This window comes from Podarcis liolepis, assembly GCF_965112155.1.
Source record: "Podarcis liolepis genome assembly, chromosome: 2".
NCBI lineage: Eukaryota > Metazoa > Chordata > Lepidosauria > Squamata > Lacertidae > Podarcis > Podarcis liolepis.
The window spans coordinates 77,931,518-77,949,948 of record NC_139555.1 but is presented as its reverse complement, the minus strand read 5'-3'; the positions used below and the strand labels follow the sequence as shown (position 1 = coordinate 77,949,948).

At 42.7% G+C, this 18,431-nt stretch overlaps 1 protein-coding gene and 1 long non-coding RNA gene across 2 annotated transcripts in view; one reads left to right on the top strand and one right to left on the bottom strand.

The window, feature by feature from the left end:
• Positions 1–343: 343 nt before the first annotated feature.
• TAMM41 (TAM41 mitochondrial translocator assembly and maintenance homolog) overlaps positions 344–18,431 on the top strand; it is a 111,304-nt gene continuing 93,216 nt past the window's right edge. Inside the window, exon 1 of the mRNA XM_083489038.1 lies at positions 344–468. The gene's annotated coding sequence lies outside the window, so the exon portion shown is untranslated. The remainder of the gene's footprint in view (positions 469–18,431) is intronic.
• The window catches only part of LOC310700125, a 73,036-nt gene continuing 56,188 nt past the window's right edge, over positions 1,584–18,431 (bottom strand). Inside the window, exon 3 of the long non-coding RNA XR_014522442.1 lies at positions 1,584–1,972. This is a non-coding gene — a long non-coding RNA (uncharacterized lncRNA). The remainder of the gene's footprint in view (positions 1,973–18,431) is intronic.

Below are 18,431 nucleotides of genomic sequence, written 5' to 3'. Positions count from 1 at the left end.
TACAATCACACCAAGACTTTGAGTACAGAAAATAAAAAAGCTAACTTTATTATAGGACATACCCATGAGATAGAAAAGATCCTAGTTCTAGCTAACACAGTGGAGATGCAAAGAACCTTGTTTGCTCTTCCATCACTGCAGGAAAAGGGTGAAAAGAAAAGATGGTGCAGCAATAAAACTGCTAGCACAAACCAGTATGGTTGCAAATTGGGTGGGGGACCACATGTTGAGACTGCTTCATTGCAGGGGGTTGGACTAGATGACTCTCAGGGTCCCTTCAAACTCTATAATTCTATGATATTGTCTCTCTTTTGCAAGGTGACATAAAGAGCCCTCATACCTCCTTCCCAGAGGCTGTAAGGAGGGCGTCGCCATGCTTACTGGGTATCCAAGGTACCAGGCTTTCAGAAGGAGGCACAAGGGCTCTGGAAGCAGCCCCGAGCTCTCATGCTGTCTTCCCAAAGCCAAGTAAGTGAGACAGAGATAAATAAATAAATGGAGAACAGAGAGCAGTGGGTTTCATTGGCCTGGCATTAGTTTTATTTATTTCCCCTCCCGCCACCTGTGTAAGGTTGCAATCACGATTGCATAAGCAAAGTGAGTGCAAGTTGTGGGCTTACTGTATCTACTAAATTGAAAGAGCAATTCCTAATATTGATACATAAATGATGTATCTTATACCGAGGGAAATGTCCCTAATGTGTGCTAGTCTACTTCAGGTTGGCAGGGATGCCAATCAATTTGGTGATATGTAGTGATATGGGGGGCATGCCCCCAAGTATGGGCTTGTTGAATGCAGGTGTTTCAGAAAGTCACCTCCATCATGGGTCCTAGGACCACCCCTCTCCACAGCTGGCACTTTTAAATTGATATATAGGCCTTTATTTAGATTTGAAGCATAGTGAGCCATTAAGACATCTAACCGCAGCAGCAAAGTCAGTGATAGCATGTAACTTGAAAAACTTTCAGAAAGTGAATTTCAATCACTGGTACCAAAGGGAATAGCAGATGACTTTGCAATTGTTAAGAGTTGCCCATGGGTAGAAATTTTTGAATTGGTCTGGTCCATCTTTATTAACTTCATTAGCATAGCAGAACATGGGATGATCTGGGCGTGGTTTGGTGTGGTTTTGATGTGCTTTTTTGCTTTGTGAGCCACCTAGGACCAGCTATATAACAAGGTATTTCCAAAATGTGGGGGGAAAGTGGGAGGCAATAGGAGCTGTGGTTTACTAGGGATCATAAACTAGTGTCTGTCCCTGATAAACAGGACAGTTGAAGCATATGAGATGAAGCACTTAAACAAAAAACCAAAGATAGATTTGATAAGTGCTATAAAAGAAGATTCTGGTACAAAATGAGAAACAATTGCTTTTTCATTCTGTCATTCCTGGCCCTTGACTCAGTCATACAGAATTCAAAGCAGTGTGGATGCTTATTAAGTAAACCATAGGTTATAGTTCTGTGCATGTAGCAAAACAATCAAGTTCTCCTTATGACATGAACATTTTTTGCCTGAGATACTGGCTGCTGTGTGTGTGTGTGTGTGTGTGTGAGAGAGAGAGAGAGAGAGAGAGAGAGAGAGAGAGAGAGACTGCCAAAGTGAGAACTGGCCAGGCCTAAAAGATAAAGCCAGTGGAGAAGAAAACCCTGCTGAGATGAAATAGGCTTGGGAAGCTGTGAATGAAGAAGAATGGAAATAGCTTTTTGAATGTGTTTACAAAACCACTGTGAATGTTTTGGCAAACTGAATCACAACAGAAGGACTGAAAAATGAATGCAGTTAATGCTTTTGTAGAAAACTTACCCTCTGAACTTGGGGCTGGCCCAGCCTTTAGGTGAGGCAGCTGGTCCAGGGGGCAGGTGCTGAGGACCAAGGAGCAGCATCTGGGTGGGACTGGAGGGCACTGGTGAGTGTACCATGTTGCCAATCCTCATACTTTGCCTGATGTCTTCTGGTGCAGACAGGACCCTGCATTATTTAAAGGGTTGAAGTAAGGTTCCGCTGCAAGTGTTGAGATTTCCATTCCTCCCGTGCTGCAGATGTGTGTGGGATTGTTACATGTCACATGTCCGTTTACATTCCAGCACTGATTATGTCTTGTGAGAGGAAATTGATATACACTGTTTCCGCTCTGTATTGCTATTGTTTTTGCAGTTCTCTCTCTCCAAGGAAGAAAGACAGAGAGAGAAGCCATGTTTCTCTTTGTTCTGTTACGTTTGATTTAATTTGCAATAAATTAGGCTTAGATGTTACTCCTCAAGACTAAGCTTCTGTTTGAACTCTGCTTGTCATGTGCTCATGTCCTTGGATATGGACCACATCAGCGTGACGGGAGAACAGAGTGATGAATCCCGGGCAACACTGTGTTGGGAGGGAGGCACCAGCCTTGGCGTTATCACCCAACAGCAAGCCCAGTCAGCTTTTCTACATGGAATGGGGAATGGGATCATGTTGTCCTTGGCTTCCAGTGGAAAAACCTTTTTGGCTAACCCTGTTAGGACTCTATACATGGGTTACATTTTGATCTTGCATTTGGAGCAGTAATATTTGTACTCAATATGGGCCAGCACCATTTCCAACATTTGTGCAGACCTTCCCAAACTTAAAAAATTAACATACTGCCTATAATATATAGTTTATGTTCATAGTCTACTTTAACCCCCCACATACACAATAATTCAACCATTCATAGTGAAATGGCCTTTCTTATTGCTCAAGGACTCACTATATACGGTATCATATCCCTGTACATTAAAGAGGTTCCTTGCCAGAACATAGACTAATATTTGGCCATGCAGTTAGTTTGATTTCTGATTAAAATGCAAGTGATGCCATTTCTGGCTATAATTACCTCCCCCACCCCACCCACCCAAAATAACATTTTGTTTATTAATTGCAAGTGCATCCTGCCAAAGAGGATGGTTTTAACTACCCAACAATCTTATGAAGTGGATTAGGCCAAGATACAGTAATCTACAAACCAGCAGACTTCCAGCCAATTATTTTCCAGTGGTGTCAAAATCATCTCCCACTGTTGCCAAAAGCTAATGCAAGTGAGAAATACCATGAGATACTATCAAGAATTTCATGAAGTATGCAGATATATTTGGTTTTGTTAGGCTGGCAATACAGTACTTTTGTACAGAAATAAGAAGTGCTTTTGCAATCAATCAGATCCAACATATTCCAGTATCTTCCATTTCACTAATCATAGTCTCAATACCACTCCTTTCCCAACCCTCATCCTTTCCTTGTCTGTCCTCTTTTAACTTCATGTGGATAAGTACTACCGTTTCAATGTCCAATATCCCTTTCAGCTCCAGTAATGTGTCACTCAACTGATAAGGATCTTTCCAGTAAATTCAGTAATATAGTTCCATGTTGTGCATGTCCGTTTAAATAGACTACAAGTAACGATCCAAAGAAAACGGAGATAACGGAGATCTATTTTACCTACCTTTACTGCGGGAACCCATCTACCGGAATTTGAATATCCTAGTAATCTCTTTAATATTGTGTTCACAGAACTAGTAAAAGTTTTTAATTCTTTTTTCTTCCTCAATATACTTCATAAATTGCTTTTTGAAATCCAATGGCCCATCACAGAATCATAACAACTCAAGAATGTATGAATTAATGATAATGATGATGATGATTAGTATGAAATTTGACAAGGAAAATCCTACAATAGATTTGTACAGCAAAGCTGTATTAAAGTTGTTAACCATTTGTCATTCTTATTTCAAAATCTGCCTTAACTATGGAATCTTTGGCAACTTCTCTATAAAAATAAATCCAAAGAACAATCTGATAAGCTGCATGTTCCATATTGCTAAGGGATTAAGAACCACTGCTGCAATCTTAAATAATCTTTAATAATTCAGAGCAGTAAGGAGATGCAATAACAGTAAAACCCATATTTGGAATCTAAAGCTGGAAAGAATTTGAGAAGCTGAAGTTTATAATAATCTAAATGGATGATAAACTCCCTTAAGAGGTCCTATAAAGAGAGGTGGTGGGCAAGCAGCCATTCCAAACAATGAGTCATCCTTTTCAAGGAGACACAATTAGGAAAGACATTGCTTGCAAGAAATTGTTTAACCTGACTATAAGTAACATTCCATTGAGACATTAAACAATGTTTGCTTAGAATTAAGAGGCACAAGTTCTTTGTTTTTGTAAAAAGAACATAAATCCAAGAAAATCCCTTTAGGAATAAACACCTAAAATGGAAATGTGGAAGGTATGTTACAAGGAGAGAGAGGCATTCAACAGGTTAACTCTGCAATGCTTTATGCAGGATCTGTATCAAAGCCTGGACCTGCTTAGTTAATATCAATCCTTCTTGGTTGTGACCTTTAATGTGTTTAGGAGTGTGTTATGTCACGAGGAGGGACTGTGGGCTTCTGATAAGATTGCAGTGTGAGAAAGTATAGTGATAAGGGTGGTGGACGTCCCTTACAGGCCATTAAGATAAGGCATGGGACAGATGCAAAGCCCCAGGATAGATGAGATATCTCCCTTGTCCACTAACCAGTCCGCTGAAGTCACCAGTCAGGAGAGTGGAAAAGTTTGATGACAGTACCATACAATATTAAAAATAGTATCAAGCTCAAATTGGCAACCTGCAGATGCTGTTTTTGGTCCTAAAAAGAGAACTGCAGAGAAAAATGGCATGGTGCTCCAGGATATGTTGGGTTTGACCCTAATACTTGCCTTTCTTACAGGCTGAAACAAATACGAAACAATGTAAAGTATGCTGCGCACTTAGGAGAAATGCCATATAAATAAATCTGAAGTGTTATTATATAATGAACACAACAAAGTACCCTATCTTGAGTAAAGTAACATGCTATTTTTGAATAATCCCAGTTCACACACACTATTAAATATTTAAAGATGTACAGGATGTGGTTTGGTGTGGAGGGACAGTGGATTCTAAAACACCAGCGTTTTAAAAATAATCAAATCAATTCTCAGTTTCTCAGAACATTCTCAGCATTGTCAAAGAACACATCCCTCTTTGACTTTTCACAATACTCTTCACAATGTATCCATTTACATTGCTCTGACTTGCCTTCACTCTCAGTTGACTGGGCACCTGCTGAGGTTCACACCCCTGCAGGGACTTTCAATTCCTCCTTGCTATCCTGCCCCCTTTCTGAAAAAGATAGTACCTTGAAATGTGTAGCCCTCTGACCTGGTCCCTGGGGCTCTTATCATGTCTCCCTGATCTCTCATTGCCTATATTTATCTTTATTGTTCTGTCATGCTTTTCTTAACTAGAAAAATTGAAAATATCCATTGCAGTCTTACTAAAAAGCTGCTTCCCACAAGCTTTGCCTTTTGTAGATTACCTTTTAATTTATCTCAACTCAATACCTATAGCAGTTTGCTCGGCACATTTTGGCTCGAAAGTTCTCACCTTCATTTCTGTCAGCAGAAGCTGGCTCACAATAAAAAAAAAACCTTTTGTACTCTAAACCCCTGATCTGGTTTAGCCCAAAGACTTTGTGAAAGGATCTCAGTGCTGTTATTTAGAAAAAGCATCATTCTGTTTTATTTCTCTGGAATAATACATTCCATTTGAATGTGAATACAAAAGGTGGGCTGAAAAGGATTTATCTTTTTTCATGGAGGGGGAATTAAAAAAAGAAATGCATAATTTATAGCAGCTGCTGTTCGGTGAATATTGATAGGAGCACCGTGTTGTGCAATGAATGTGTGCATACATATTGGATCACCTTTTACTGATACAATGCAATCTTTTGATCATAAAGGAGTCTTTGCTGCAGTTATGGTGCCTCCTGGATCACAATGCAGATATACTGAGGCCTTTGATAACATGGTGGTAAATTGGCTTCACCAAGTAAGCCTATTAAGTAAAAAAAAAAAAAATCAATGACAGAAGTAGAATCTAACCAAGGACCAACTTAGCATGTAAAATGGGGGTCACCATATGAGAACTATAACAGGGAATAATTAAAAAGCGAAAAGCACAAAAAAGGGGAGGGGGTCAGAGTATGTCCAGTAGAATGAGGAAGAAAGGTAGTAAAGGAAACATGCCACTGAGAACTGAAGATTTACATCTAGGCTTACAGGAATACTTTGAAAGATCCAAGGAGAAAATTATACATAAAATAGATTGTGCTAGAGGAGAAAATAAATCATTTAAATCAAATAATGCAAGTTGCAAAGCAAAAGAATAAATTTGTTGCACAAATGAGCTTACAAGACATTGTTTGTGCAACACGCAGGGGACCACCTGAAAGATCATGTGAAAGAATCTGAGTATGATATTGGAGTCCTTGGCATTCTTGGGAGCGGACCATGCAGCTGTGCTCTTCACTGACACCAGGGATCCCTTTATATTTTTACTGGTATCCAGGAGTCTGACTCATCTCCTTGCATTGCCATTTGATTTCCCACAATGTCCCAGGATGATGCTCCATTGGGAACATTGTGGGAAATTAAAATGGTGCCACCATCATTTGTTTAAGGCACTGATGATGTTGCTGCCTAATCTTGTCACTGCCAAGGGAAGAGTGGTCCTGCCAGAGGGCAGCTTGCCTTGCTAAGGGTTTCCTCAAACCTGGATCTGGACCTGCTTGGAATTATCATACCCTTGCCTTTGTAAGGAAGCTTGCAAGCAGCATATTGTTTTTTATCTGACCTTCAAGTCAGAAACATTTCATTTATTCAATGAGCCAGAATTTGTACATTAGTGGCTTAGTCTGATTCTATATGCATTCAGTAGTTCAATATTTGGTCAAATTGATCTCTTTTCACCTGTAAATAAATTTACTCAGAATTCTCTATCATGCTTGGAAATGTATAGCCTTTTTTGAACAGCAAATTTTTATTCAGATCTGACATTTACGTGCATATTACAATCTAGGAAGTCAATAGTAAGGTCCATGAATAAACAAAGCACACATTAGACAGCTACCTCACTGCATCTGCCTTTAAATATGTATATTCCATTAGCCCAGCTCTTCTTCTTTTTCGAAAGAACAATAATTTAATATTTCCAGACACTGCCTTTTATGTGTGCTAATAATATGCAATGAAATCTGTTAAATGCAATTTACTCTGACTAACTAGTATTATTGAAAGCCTTATGAAATTAGGTGTTGATGCCAAACACGTAACTACAGACTGTTGCACAAAAGGACACAGCATGCTGAGAGAGAGAACAGCATTAATTTCCTTTCTGGTTTCTAGAACACATGGAAATCTACGACACAAACAGCACCCTTACATATCTCACCCACAAAACAAGCAACAAGAGAAACAAAAGGATTGCTGTTGAGTACCACATAGCAAGAATCTGGTTGTGCATATGAAACAGACAGCCGTTTCTGGATTTTGCAGATAAGCTTGAACAAAAGATTTTGCTTGTTACAGAAGGAGGGAGGCAATGAAACCAGTTCATCTTATCCCTTCTCAAAAATGGCGTGGCCCTCACAATTACGTAGCTGTTTATGTGGTGCCCTTGGTTTAAAATGTGGGGTGCTCCAGAGAAAATGGTGTGACGCAGTATAGTTAAAGAATATTCAGTCTTTGTTTGAAGTGGCACACTATCCTTGAAAAGTGGAAACAACCCTTTGTGTACAGAACGCAGTGCACTTAAACTTCCATAGCATAGTTTGAAGGAATATGATCCAGGCACCTTGTTGAAGGTTAGCAGAGCTGGTACCTACATGGGGGACCTTGCAGGAATCCTGTGGAAGAAAAGTAGAATACAGTGGTACCTCGGGTTAAGTACTTAATTCATTCCGGAGGTGCGTTCTTAACCTGAAACTGTTCTTAACCTGAAGCACCACTTTAGCTAATCGGGCCTCCTGCTGCTGCCATGCTGCCGGAGCACAATTTCTGTTCTCATCCTGAAGCAAAATTCATAACCTGAAGCACTATTTCTGGGTTAGCAGAGTGTGTAACCTGAAGCGTATGTAACCTGAAGCGTATGTAACCCGAGGTACCACTGTATAAATAAATACATAAAGGAAAGCATTGTTTTTGCTGTTGCGCTGATCTCAGAGAGATTGGGGATAATGACAGCTCACTTATCCCAAACCAGTCCTGCCAGCTTCAGTGAGGTTGCTATGGAGTAAATGGGATGGGGACTGCAGACAATGTAGGAAAGATGTTTTGAAATACCTGTCAGTAACATCATATTGCATTGTTACTGTCATCTAATGAGTTCGCCCACGCTGCCATTTGCCTCAGACTCATGTTCCTCTCACAAGAGAACTCTCTAGAGGGGGAAACTATTGTTTAACTGCTCTGGGATGAATTTGAAATCTGTGAATAGCCGAAGAACAGGGGAAAGGGGTACATGCTCACTTGTTCAATAGAAGGAGGCAGGTGGGAGCAGCAAATGGCATGCTTCAATAAAACACTTCTGCAAAGGAAGTTAGAGAACAGTCTTTTGATTTCAGTGTTGTGTTTGTGGAAAGCCATTGGACCAGTAGTAGAAGTCGACGAGAATGGCCACAGATCTGTCACAAATGAAACATTTATACTTTTATATAAGAACTTAAATATTGCATGGCGGGACAGAACAAGGGACCATAAGCTCAGCATTCTAGGGCTAGCACAGCCCTAGAGAAATTCACAAGCTAAGGATGATGGTGACAGCTACATCTTGTAGTGCCCAGTATCTGGTAGTGGAGAGATATGATGCTTGAGAATAGATGTTGCTTGCACTTTCATGTATCACAGATAACAGACAGTGATGATCTTAGCAGTATAATCCTTAAGCAGCACCAAGTCTAAACTGCTACCGTCTTGGCACACTTGATTTGCTTCTTTAGAACTGCAAGAGTCAAATCAAAGGCAAGGAGCTTAATGCAGAAGGAAGTAGGGGACTATTGAGTAGATATGCAGATCACCTTCTGTTATTTACTGAGATGAATCCTAGAACAATAGGATCCAGAATGCAGCAGTCTGATTGGTCCGCAGGAGGCACCCAATCCAGCTCCAGGTGGAAGTGAATCAGCAACCTGATTGGCCTGCAGGAGCAGCCAATCAGGCTTCTGGAGGAGGTGAATCCACATCCTGAGTCGCCTACAGGAGCAGCCCAGAATTAGCCAATCACGCGGGGCCCATTGTGTAAATAATGTATATACAGTGGTACCTCGGGTTAAGTACTTAATTCGTTCCGGAGTTCCGTTCTTAACCTGAAACTGTTCTTAACCTGAAGCACCACTTTAGCTAATGGGGCCTCCTGCTGCCGCCACGCCGCCAGAGCACGATTTCTGTTCTCATCCTGAAGCAAAGTTCTTAACCTGAGGTACTATTTCTGGGTTAGTGGAGTCTGTAACCTGAAGCATATGTAACCTGAAGCGTATGTAACCCGAGGTACCACTGTATAGCTAGATGTTTTGGGGAAAGTTTCATTCATTGCTACTATGAGCTGAATAAAGAGCATGAAATTCACACTCGACTCCGAGTATATTTCACTTTCCTTTTTTTAAAAAAAAGATGAGGTCTGTTACCTTAATCAAAAACACTCATTTTCTATTAAACACATACACGAGGAGGATGTACACAGCATTAACTGTTTCAGGTTGTAACGCCAATAAAACACTTTTGCTTCTCTGTATTCCTAAGAGATCTTATGCTTTCAGAAATGATATTTAATAAATAACATGTAGCCTCTCACATGGAAGCTCTTTGCACAGCTGGACAGGATCCTATGGTTCGGTTCTGATGTGGTTAAATTTTCCCCATGGGCCCTCATCTGACACAACCACGCTGATGGCTGCCATTCACATAGTAAAGCTGGTAAAAATCTGACTTAGTAGCTACTAGCAGTGTCCATGGATTGGCTAAGCCGATTCATTGTTCATGCAGAGAGGTTCATCTGGTATCTTTAGGATTCTTACTAAAGTGTACTGGGCTGAGGAGAATTATACTTGGGGGGGGGGTAGTTTCTTTTCTCCCAATGAGCTGTCAATTTCTCTCAAGTCCAACATTCTTAACATTGATTTACAGTCCTAACACACAATCCATGCTACCGGAGAGGGCTAGGACTGAGTGGATGTCTCTGCCCACCAGCCTATTTGCTGCCGGAGAGCAGCTCTGCTATTGTTGAGGCTCCTGGTGCAGCTATAGAGAGAGCGGCAGAAGCAACAATGACATCAGCAGTGTTCCTGATTATGGGGCAGAGTGGGTGCAAAACTGAGCTGGCCGTAGGGTACCTGGTGAGAGTCTCAGTCTGGGCCCTCTGCCTGCAACAAACTCGTCATGTAGGCTCTGTCCACCTGCTACTTAACAAAACTGAATGCAGGGCTCATAAGCCTTGTTGAGGCAGTTGACTTAGGTAACAGGCTGGGGACAGCTGGGAGAGGTGGCAGATCTGAAGAGGAAGGCCAGAGGCATTCCTTGCATGCCTTTGCTGCTGCTCCTTCAGCTGAGAATTGGAGCTGCCACTACCACCACTGTCCTTCCACTGCTGCAGCCTTGGAACTGGAGCTTGGTACCACTCTGAAAGCCCCCAAGGAGTGTTCTGGTTGCTGAACAACTCCAGGCACGCCTGGAGGATGCGGACCATTTGGATCCCTTCCAATCAGGGTTCAGGCCTCATCATGGGACTGAAACTGCCTTGGTCGCACTGGTTGATGATCTCCGGCGGGCTAGGGACAAAGGTGAGAGTTGTTTCCTAGTTCTGCTGGATCTCTCAGCGGCCTTTGATACAATCGACCATAACATCCTTCTGGACCATCTAGAGGGGTTGGGAGCTGGGGGCACTGTTATACAGTGGTTTCGCTCCTTCCTCCTGGGCCGTGTTCAGAAAGTGGTGGTGGGGGATGAGTGTTCAGACCCTTGGGCCCTCACTTGTGGGGTGCCTCAGGGTTCCGTCCTCTCCCCCATGCTTTTTAACATCTATATGAAGCCGCTGGGAGAGATCATCAGGGGGTTTGGACTGGGTGTCCATCAATATGCAGATGATACCCAGCTCTACCTTTCTTTCAAATCAGAACCAGTGAAGGCGGTGAAGGTCCTGTGTGAGTGCCTGGAGGCGGTTGGAGGATGGATGGCGGCTAATGGATTGAAGTTGAATCCTGACAAGACAGAAGTACTGTTTTTGGGGGACAGGGGGCGGGCTGGTGTGGAGGACTCCCTGGTCCTGAATAGGGTAACTGTGCCCCTGAAGGACCAGGTGCGTAGCCTGGGAGTCATTTTGGACTCACAGCTGTCCATGGAGGCGCAGGTCAATTCTGTATCCAGGGCAGCTGTCTACCAACTCCACCTGGTACGCAGGCTGAGACCCTACCTGCCCGCGGACTGTCTGGCCAGAGTGGTGCATGCTCTAGTTATCTCCCGCTTGGACTACTGCAATGCGCTCTACGTGGGGCTACCTTTGAAGGTGACTCGGAAACTACAGCTAATCCAGAATGCGGCAGCTAGACTGGTGAATGGGGGCGGCCGCCGAGACCACATAACACCGGTCTTGAAAGACCTACATTGGCTCCCAGTACGTTTCCGAGCACAATTCAAAGTGCTGGTGTTGACCTTTAAAGCCCTAAACGGCTTCAGCCCAGTATACCTGAAGGAGCGTCTCCACCCCCATCGTTCTGCCCGGACACTGAGGTCCAGCGCCGAGGGCCTTCTGGCGGTTCCCTCATTGCGAGAAGCGAAGCTACAGGGAACCAGGCAGAGGGCCTTTTCGGTGGTGGCGCCCGCCCTGTGGAATGCCCTCCCATCGGATGTCAAGGTGATGGACAACTACCTGACATTCAGAAGACATCTTAAGGCGGCCCTATTCAGGGAAGCTTTTAATGTATGATATTTTAGTGTTTTTTGGTTTCTGTGGAAGCCGCCCAGAGTGGCTGGGGAAACCCAGCCAGATGGGCGGGGTACAAATAATAAATTATTATTATTATTATTATTATTATTATTATTATTATTATTATTATTATTATTATATTCTGCTTGTCACTACCTGCTCATCTCAGGCCTCCTTTTTTCTCCTCCTATGCCTTCAGAGTTCCAGGGCTTTTCCAGGCTGCCTCCCGTTGCCGCAGGTGGAGGAAGAGGCTGTGGTGTCAGATGCCATTTTCTGTTTTGCCTCAAGCAGCAAAATGTTTTGAACTGGCCCTGACTGTATACTAAGAGGCCTGTTTAAAAATCGTTGATATGTTGGGTGTATGTGTGTTCTTAATGCTTTACAATAGTGTATTAGGGTCACTCTTTTCACACAATTACTCATGGAGCCCTGACAAGTAGGGGATTTCCATCTCTCTATTTTCCTAAAGTACCAAGATTCCATTGTGGCAAAAAAGGCCCCTGGGAGCCATGTTCTTACAGTCAATAAATGCTACCTGTAACTAAACTCATTTTACAGGATTGGATTAATTGTAACAGAGCTGTCACGCTTGCTGCCCTCCGGAGATAAGCAAAAGTATTTCATTACATCTGGGAAAAGTCTGCAGGGAGAAATGTTGGTGTTTACCTTCCTTAATAGATACAAATCTTTCAATGTTTCAGGTGTTCTGAACTTGCTTACATATTTTTTTTAAGAAGCAGGTGAAATAAGAAGTAAATACTTAGGGCCATTTTCAGTGTAATGTCTATGGATTTAGTTCAAATTTTTGGAAAGCAATTGGCAAGTCACAGCAAGGGTTTCACCAGTGCATAAAATTATAGACGTGAAATCATTGTAATGCAAAACTCCTTTGAAAAACCAACTGGAGATTCATCAGCTAAAGTTATTCAGGGTGAAATCAAAAGTGGCTGTGTACCTGTCACATGTGGTTGGGTACACTTAGCCTTTGCTTTAGGAGACCATAGCTGCAGAAAGCAGCAATAAACCATTTCTGATGCAAAGGAAGCAATTTTGCCACCATTCTTCTCTGAGTTTTCACTGTGTGACTGTGGGGAGGTGGGGGGGGCAGCTGCAGTTAAGGTATGTTCCTATAAAAGAGGATTGAACCAAGTAGCTAGTCTGATAGGGAACAAATGTAGCATTGCTGAGCTTGCTGTCATAGAATTTTGATAAGGCTGTCCTGTTCGAAGCCAGCAAAACAGCATCATAATCCTTTAATGACTTGGTAGGGTTTCATTGAAAATGAAGAGTGACACTAATTTTAAGTTGCCGGGTGCTGCATGTATGAAGAGTTGCTTGTGCAATAGTGTGAGTAAAATTTTAATGATGTACCAAATCCAGAAAGTGTTTAGGAATCACTTGAGGGCAAATCAATGGTTAATTTCTAAAAAGATGAGATCCAATGGATGTCAAGGGCGGGTACCAGGAGCAGGTTAGTAATAACTCATACAATGTCAGTGAAGTTGACCCTTTTTTCAAAGAAACAAACAGTTCCAGAAGCCAGGTCTAGTGAGCACAGCAACTCTTCTCAGTAGATCTTGCCCCAATGAGGCAGTTGTGAGGACTGAAAGTCCCTACCTTCCCACAGCTCTCTAAGTCTCCTCCTCCTCAGTTCCTTCCCTAGCAATCTGAGACTCCATCGATGCATCTGTCTCTGCTCCTCCCCCTTCATGCCTACTCTAGTCCTGGGAGACCAGGGCGAGAGGGGAGCTGATTGTAGGAGGAGGGGGAGACACCCTGGCTTCTTTGGCAGCCTGCCTGATCTCTGTCTCTTGATCTCACTCCTCTCCAGCTTCTGAATCAGAATTGCTTTCTGCCACAGCGTCTTCTTGCTCACTTAGCCCTGTTGTTTCTTCGGCTTCTTCAGCTTCCGACACCTGCTCCTCCCAGTCTGCTTCTTCTTCTCCCTCTGACCACTCATCGGCAACCCACCACCAGTCCCCTAGCTCTGAGCCTTCTTCCCCCGGGGGCTCCCCAGCTGGTGCCTCCCACCACTCCTCGGCATCGAGCCAGTCCATGACACTGGATAAGAACAACCCTGTGTCATGGAAACACAAAGTGACCTCTCCAGGGCGTAAGCCTGGGCAGGGTATATGGAGACAGTGTGGTATCCGGACTAGCAATGTGCAAATACAGCACAAATAGGGCACGTAACTGGATTCTAAGCTATTTGCACTGGTACATCTGTTAGTATCTTCAGCTCACAGGCAGAGGTACCTGGCCTCCCCCGAGGCAATTGAGCGAGATACTGTGCTTACCGTCCGTCTGCGACCTCCGGCAGGCTAGGTAAACAAACCCGGCGATATTTCTCATTAGTCGTGAGAAGAACACACCCTCTGCTTTTCTGCTTCTCTCTCCCTCCCTGCATTCTCCCAGGGAGGAGAAATGAGACAGACAGGAGTCCTTTCTACATGTTTTATTCCTGTCACTCAGCAGTACATAGAAAAGCAACTGCACCCTTCAGTCTCCATCAGAAGAGACACACCTCCTCCCCTGTACTTCCAGCACAGGTCAGATGACACACTGAGCTAACATCCGGTGCTCAGTACAGAGAATAGGCTCCACCTTTTCCCCAACAGTACATCTGCAAAACATAACATCCTGTTTTGCATTCCAGCTATCTGGAGCTGGCTTTTGCCTTGGTGCTTTTTCCCAACAACATCTACATGTTTTGCCATCATTATCTCATGTTTTGAATACTTGCCATGATGCAACCCAAGCTAAATGATTATTTGCTGGTAGAGGTAAATCTTGGAACCAACCAATTCTTTAATTTTAGTCTGTTTTCTCAGCCTCCCTCTGTACCCTAAATATCACAGAAAGAAATATTAAAAAGAGATCATTTTTTCATTTTTTTCCAGCTCCCTTGAGCAAGCAAATTTGCTTTATTGATCTCTTGCAAGAAAAACACTATAGAAATAACCTAGAAATAAGTTGCTGCCGGGTTTCCCTTTTTATTTTGTTATTTTATTTTAAATTTCTGTTTCAGTAATAGTGTTGGTTTTCTGCTCTTTGCATAGTTGTGTGTATTTGAGGAATTGTGCAACATTCCTGGGAAGCTTTGGCAGGCTATAAATTAAATAGCAAATAACAATAAATAGGTTCTCCAGATTGGCTTTCTTCTAAGAGCTTTACAGTGGATTAAAATCCCACTGAACTGATGCAAACAAGAATCATGTTCCAACACCTTTGACAGGTACAAGAGGGATCCACTTCAACCTTTGCATGTCAAACATGTTTAGGAGCCTCCTTGTCAATCCTGATTGGCTTCTGCTGAATGCCATCAGAATTCCCCTTCAGACTTTTGTATTCAAAACGCAAAAAGTCGGAATGTTATGGGCAGGGTCTGTGTGTGTGCAACCCACTACCCACTTTAAGCCCACATGCGTTAACACTTTCTCTGAATCATTTCCCACATCTGTTTTTAAAGCTGATATTGACGGAAGATGCTTTCTCCAGGCTGGTTTCCCAAGCACATCTCCTACAGAAACCTGTTCTAGTGGGGACAGGGAAAGGTGGAGCATCCTCCATGGACTGTTTTTTGGAACAATTCCAAGTCATGAAAAAGTTTTGACAGCATTCAGGACCTGTGTGGATATTCCAGTGCATATAAATGAGCATGCATCTTAAGGAAATGATCTTAGTCTTCTCCTGGGAAAATAAACCCCACACTCTAATATGCTGTTTTCTATATTGGTTCCCTCAGAGACTCATTCTAAAATCACTGCCTCCATTTTCCAAGTACTGTAAGCATGTCTAAAAATGGTGCCAGTCTGCCTTTGATTGTATCATTCTAAAACTTCAAATGTCTCTTTGTAAAACCATACATAATTGTATTTGTCTCCCAGCATGCTCTCTTTTTGCTAATGCATTTTTACTCCAGAGTTTCCTGCAGGAAATTAATCAAATTAGGTGCTACCAGACCTCCCTGGCTTATTAAAAGTCAGGGCAGCAGAGTACATTTCAGTGCTATAATCCATTTAACAACCATCCACGCAATCCCTGCATCCTTGAAAATGCTCCAGTTAACTTGGTTTAATACATGGACAAACAGAATAGCTTGGAAATTTAATAATGTCCAGCTTCAGCTATCACTGAGACATTATCAAAGTTCGCTTTTAAATGACCTTCAACAGGCTATTTTTAGGATGGTGTTCTCTTTATAATGAAAAACCTTGAAAATGGTGTAAATCAATAAAAATAAAACCCAGTGTTCCCCCAGGAGATGAGAATGTATGTCAACCCAAAGTATTTTGATTTAAGTCCACTTTGGCTACAATCCTACACAAACTTATTTGGAAATGAGTTCAGTCAAAATACTAATTTTCAGTGGAGAGCAAGCACACCTCAAGGCACTGAGCCCAGGAATAACAGTGCACTGTGAGGCCGAAAAGGGGGGATTTCTGCTGACTTTGCAGATGTGCTCTACCAGTGCCAGCCTGCAATATAAGCTTCTAGTTCCAGCACCAACTGAATGAGCAAAGAAATCTGAGTGTCCCCAACCTTGGCAGTCTGATGGCACCAGAAAGCTCAGGTCCAACCAGGACCCAGTGAAGGTAACAAGTTATCTCCAGAATGTCAGGATTATGTGAGAGAATTTATGTTCATACTATAAATTTACCTTTGTACATTTCATAAAATCATAGAATCACAGAATTGTAGAGTTGGAAGAGACTCCAAGGGTCATCTAGTCCAACCCCATGCAATGCAGGAATCTCAACTGAAACATCCATGACAGATGGCATCCAACCTCTGCTTAAAAAGCTCCATTCTGTACATGTGATGTTGAGTATATGACCACTGAAACCCCTACATATGGAGCAGAATCACTCCAATGTGGCCAATACACTTCCCCATTTAACACAATGGTGTATGGGGTGTATACGGTGTTAGGGGAGAGGCAGTACCTCTGGTGGAGTATACATTGTGTTCTTTCTGGGGTACTTTGTCCACCTTTGGCCCCCACCCTGCACTCAGCTCTCACCTGTGGCTCCTAGAAGCTGTCAGCATGCAACAGTGGCCACACCCTGCAAATGGCTTGGACTAGCCGGCTAAACATGCTGTGGGTAGCCAATGAGTCTCAAACTCTTGGTGAGTTAGGAGCTTCCTCTGCATGTGAGGACAGGCTCTGGCAGATTGAGCGGATGAGACCAATAGTGAGTTCAACGGTCAAGAAGGCACTTTCTGCACCTGCTGTAGTGGAAAGTGAGGGGCAGATGGGGCTCATCAACCTAGGAAGGTAGCTCATCTAGGAGAAGGAAACTCTGATCCTAAGCCTCTGTTGCCTTGCGGTTATATTCATTCATTAGAAAGGCTTTGGGAGTAAACGCCAATGAAAAATCCATACCCACTGCCTTGTGGGACACCTTCAGGAGAAGAAAAGGTTAGGGAGTAAACACTACACAAATCTGGAGTTGAGTCCCTAAGGTGGTTGGATGACATCTTCTATACCTCCTTCCAGCAACTCCTGCAGCCAAGCTGGTGTCAGATGTATTGCTCTGCTTTCCTTTGGATCACACCAGCCAAGCCAAGAGGGGGGGCATGTAATATGGGCAGCCCAGGACTTCCATACACACTGCCCAGGCTTGCTCCCTAGAGAAGTTACTTTGGTGTTCCTAACACAGCAAAAACATGGGAGGCAACAGTTATGAGTTAGCGGCTTCTGCAGCCACAGCTGCAGGATTGACTTCACCCCTGGATGCCCACTCCATTGTCTCTCGAGACAGACAGATGCCAACAACAACAATAGTATGCCAAGATTAACCCTACAGACTTAACCCTACAGGAAATAATCTGTAAGAGTGAAATATACTCGGAGTCCTGCAGTGATTGGATTTCCCCCAAACCTCAGCCCTTTATATACATTATTTTCACAATGAGTCCCTTCTGACTGGCTGATTCTGCTTCTCTCCTGGAGCCTGATTGGTCTTCTTCTGCAGGCCAATCAGTTGTTGCATTCTACGATACTACCAGCCTAATAGGCTGATTAACTTCCTCCTGGAGCCTGATTGGTCTTCTCCTGCAAGCCAATCAGTTGTTGCATTCTACGATACTACCAGCCTAATAGGCTGATTAACTTCCTCGTGGAGCCTGATTGGTCTTCTCCTGCAAGCCAATCAGTTGTTGCGTTCTAGGATCCTACCTGCCTATTGTTCTAGGATCCAAACTTAGTACATAACAAAGAGATTGCAAAGGGGAAATAAAGCAGGATGTGCCAAGAATAAATATGAAATGTCAAGCTAGCCTACATTAAATTTCTGCGTACCATATAAGTGCCATCTTACAATCTCCATGGAAATTGGAATATTAGCTTCATAATTTGTAAGTGGCATTTAAAACAAAAAACAAAAAAAAAAAACCCCTGGTATATATCAAGGCATAATAGAAGGGAGTAGATGTTTCAATGCAATAAAATCAAACTGGTAAACAAAACAAAGCTCTGGATTCTATCTTTTTTTAATTCTCTCATACAATTTAAATGTCTAGTAATTGAAAAACCCAGAATGCTTTTTGATACATAAAATATGCTGATTAATGTACCATTAAGACTCCCCATAGGAAATCTGAAGGAAATCTGAATTTAAGAAGAGCCTG